The sequence below is a fragment of the Gavialis gangeticus genome, unplaced genomic scaffold (assembly GCF_001723915.1).
Source record: "Gavialis gangeticus isolate Ggan-Ray unplaced genomic scaffold, GavGan_comp1, whole genome shotgun sequence".
Taxonomy (NCBI): domain Eukaryota; kingdom Metazoa; phylum Chordata; order Crocodylia; family Gavialidae; genus Gavialis; species Gavialis gangeticus.
Window position 1 is genome coordinate 47728844 of NW_017728992.1, and position 4730 is coordinate 47733573.

Here is a 4730-nt window from a genome sequence, read left to right on the forward strand (position 1 = left end):
AGAAGCAGCAGATATTTACAGTCTAGACCAGTGGTTCTCAACCTTTCAAAACTCAAGGCATCCCTCATTAGACTCTAGGCACCTCTTAGAAAATGCCAGCTCTTAACTTTCACTTGCTTTTTGACTACAGAAAAATAGTAGAGCAATTGGTGTCTTGCAGAGAACTCAGAAAGACCACAACAGGTCAGAAATCCATAGTGTTGAAAAGATTCTATTTGAACTATCTCCTTTCATCTTGTGAAAGATGTTTACACACCTAACAGTGCTAGTATTGCATAGCACCTCAGGGTACCCTTGAAAAGATTTCAAGGCACCCCAGGGTGTTTTGGCACCTTGGATGAGAATCTCCGATCTAGACAATGACCATGCAAAAAGTTGTGCATGTGAACAGCCTTTCCAAGTTCAGCGGGTAAAGTTGACTCTGGGCATATGAGCAAGATTAGGGAGCATCAAGTGAACTTTCAAAATCAACCATGCTCTCTGGGATGCTGTTGTGCTGTGCTCTTACAGAGCAGACAAGGTTCTTTGGGTAAATGTGATATCATTTATTAGACCAACTAAATAGTTGGAAAAATTGTTCTTTGCAAACTTTCAGGCACAAACCCCCTTCAGGAACCTTCCCCAGTCACTATAGAACATGCTCTTCCTGCTGCCTGCTTCTTTACTACATACTCAGGGAAACCTGACATTTCCCTTCTGCACAGATTGCTGTTGATCTCTCTCTGAGCAAGCATCTTCTTGAAAAAAAGAAAGTGATTAAATAAAACAAGTCTTTCCCACTGAAATAGCAGCAACATTTCAGCAATTTAGGAATGCAGGTAGCTTGAAGGTGCCAGGGAAATGGTGACACTTTCCTAGTTAGTTAGAAAAATTGTTCTGTTTTTTTTTAATAAAATAGCTCTAGCATTGAAGCAATTCAGTGACATTTTGTAGGAAAATAGCTTTCAGTGAAGAGAAGTGTTTTAAGTGTTTTGGTGAAAATTGGTTTTGATTTGATTGAAGAAATTCAATAAAGTAAGCTATTTGAAATGAATATTGAAGTTGCATGGTTACAAGTCAGTAAGTACTGAAGTTAAGAATGCATAGGCAGGCTTAACTCTGCTTCTTCTGGTCAAATAAATTATGTTCCATTACATTTCATCAGATGATAATTTTTTTTCAAAAAAATACATTTCTGACCTTAGAAAAATATATACCATCTCCTGAACCCTCCTCAGTATGTTAGAGTGAAAAAAAAAATCAACGTTACAAAAGAAATAAAAAAGGCCTCCTGGTTAACTCTTGTTTTGTTCACTTCATGCCTTATTTAATACATATACTAGTTTATTTTAAAATGTTATATTAGAACAATTTAAGTTAACACAATGTAGTCTAGAACATCAGTGGTGCCAGAATGTTGTTTGGAGACCTTTGAACAGGAGGTGGCAAAGATGGTTTTGCATTCAGTTGATCTCTCCAGGGGTGAAAGGAGCTGCTTAACTCCTGGTGTAGCTTGGAGTAGTCTTAAAACTACTCTCTACATTACATTCTGGTACAACAATCCTCCATCTCTTAAATGGGGGAAAGTAGAATACAGTACACTTTAATCATATTCTCTATACCCCTGTCATAACCCTAATGGCATGGGGACCTAATGGCTGCATGCTGGGAGGATATTGCTGGCTTCTCTGCTCCTTACAGCAGTAAAAAGGAACCTGAGCCAGCATTTGACCAGACATTGTAATATTTATACATGAAAGGACACAGTTAAATTCCCTTCACCCTTGTTTATTCTTAGCATTGTCATTGCCTGACTTTTGGAAGTCCAGCCATATAATTTGGAAAAGCATTCACACAGAGTTCTGGTTTGCACAGCATTTATAGCAACACAATTCCACGTAACAACAGCAGCAGCCATTTTCTGTCCTCTATATAAGCTGTGCTCATAGCTGGCTTGTTACCTAAAGGAATTTGTATTGTAGAGCATGAAATGATTACTGCAGAATGAACAAAACTGACTTGTTTTGATGACTCATGAATAAAATAGCCTATAAAAGTATAAGCCTGTTTGTTTATGTTATGGTAAGCTACCTGATGCATACTAGGGGAATTTCCAGTCTAACAGTTAGCACCAAATCAGCTCTATGCAGATACCTAGAATTTTCGAGGTTAGTCTCTTCTCTTTAGAATGTATTAGAGTTACAATTTTATTCTGGGGAAGCAAAACATCTAAGGTTAATGCCACATTAAAGCTGAAAGCTTAAGTACTCAACTCTATTAAAGCTCAATATTTTGTCCCTTTTCCTTGTGCTGAATGAACTGTCTATTATTAAGGTTACCCAACATTTCTCCCATCACAAGAACCTGCTTTTTTGCTTATGACTTTGTCACATTCTAACAGTTTAGGGTGAATTCTTTTTATTAAAAAAAAAATGTCAAAACAGTTCAGCCATTTTTGAGAAAAAGGAATAGGAAAAGTTGCACTTTCCACATGCTTGGTAAAAAAATTGTAGATACTAGGATCCAAATTCCCTGAAGATTCTGTCCACACCAAGCACATTCTAGCATAGAGCAACACAGCAGTATTAACAGGCAGCCTGAAATACAGCAGCAACACCTGGCTGAGAGAATCTTTCCTCTAGGGCGCTGTGATCCTATTTGGACACGTAAAAGGTCAACACTGAATTGATTCAGTCTTTGCAGGTTAGTCTAAGCTGCACAGATTAAATTGAAGCAGAAGTGAACAGACATTTACTTTTGATTCAGGCAACGCAGCCACGTGCCCTTAGTGACTCAAGCCAAAAGCTGGGGGTGCTAGAGCACAGCTGTCTGGCAGGTGGTCAGCATGGGCTTTGTGTTTGCTTCCTCTTCCTACTGCCCCTGAGGTCTCTGGGATTTGCAGCCCAGATTTACAGCAGCAGCACTCTACAGAGTTGCTCATCATTTCTTCTTCCTGCTTCCAGGTGCCTCTGGGATTTATAGTTCAGAGTTGCAGCCAGCAGCAAGTTTAAGCAGGGGAAGGGGTGTTTAACCTCCCTTCCTGACCCCAGACAGGGCTTGCTCAGGGGGGCAGTTCCCCCCCACCTCCCCGTTGCAGACTGGGCTGCATCCCCAGCTGTGCTTGCCTCCCCCAACTCCCTTGTTGAACCATCCATCACTGTTCCAGCTAGGGATCAGAGGGGCAGGGCCAACACTACTTTCTGGAGCAGACAGCCCAGCCCCCAGGGCTGGAAAACATGCTGGGGGACTAATTTAACTTGAACCAGGAAGGGGACTGGGACAGAAGTTTCATAATTTGTGGGGACCCAATTGTGTTTGGCTTGTTACTACATTCAGCCAGGTTTATCTTAAACCAGTTTCAGCCATTTTGAAACTGGTTTATGTGCACTGAGCTTATGTTCTGTTACAGGTTTAAATCAGTTTCTGATCACTTAAACTGGTTTATGGATAACTTCTGTCCCTAGCCCTAGTAGTGCTGCTGCGCTCTCTCTGAAGGAGCTTCAATCATGCTGCAGCTGCTTAGTATTTGTGCTGATAGCTGAACTTTTTTTTACAGACTTTCCTGACAGCCATTTTTATCCTGCATTTTCAGTGATAGTAAATTTACTGGCAGTTGACAGCCCTGTTGAATGGGTAGGACAAAAGAGATAGTGTGTGATAGGGAACAGATACCAGAGTTCATTCCCACTACAACACGTTCCCCTTCAGATCCTGGAATTGAACCCAAGATTTCTGCATCTCAGCATTATTTTGCTGTCAACTCAAGTGGCACAGTTCTGTGCACTGGATGTAAAATTCCAACCCCATTGATAACCTATGTGAATGTGAAGATGTTGCCACGTGATGAAATATCAGGGTTTTTATAGCTTGTTGTTCTGAAAGTCTAGGAAATTACCTAATGTATAGACACATACATACGCACAAAACTATTTCAGATCTACATTACTAAAGCTGTGAAGCCAAGTAATCTAAAGTTAGGAAATGCCATAATTAAGACTGCAACTTTAATTCAGCTCCTTTGTGCATATGCATTGTAATACAACCTTTAACTATGTTTTCCACCAGGCCCTTTCCTTACTTAATGCATAAATGGATGGTGCTCACATAGGCATAGATCCTCAGTGACCTATGTTAAGCCCTTTAAAAAATACCTTTGAGAATCTGGGCCTTTATGAGCAGCTATTCAATATTCTGTTTTCTCCTTATTGTTCAGTGTGGAGCCCCATACCTTACTTAATGCACTGTACTCAAACCCAGCTCTAAGGAAGGCATTATTAATTTCCATATAAGCTATCCTGTAGAGTCTAACACTGCATTTTCCAAGTACTTAACAGATATTAGCAGATGTATTTTCACAATGCCTCTGTGAGATAATGTTTTATTGTCCTGGATGGGAAATGGGGGCATGGATACATTAAGGTAAAAGTGCCAAATGATTTGGAGGTAAATCATTCAAGACACCTAAGAGCTGATTTTTCAAAGTACCTAGCATTGTGCAGTGCTTCATATTTTTAAAGCACAACTCCCACTGGTTTCACTGGCAATTGTGACTACTTACCCTCCCAGTGTACCAAGTCAGCTGTCAGGGAGATGACAAACACAATGAGTGACTACCAGTGAAAAGCTTACTTTATGTGACTTTCCTGGCACTAAATGGGAACTTCGTGGCAGAGGCAGAGATAGAATTCACACATCAGCCCCAGGTAAAATAATTAAATGATGGATACAGGACCTGATTAATTAAGAACTAA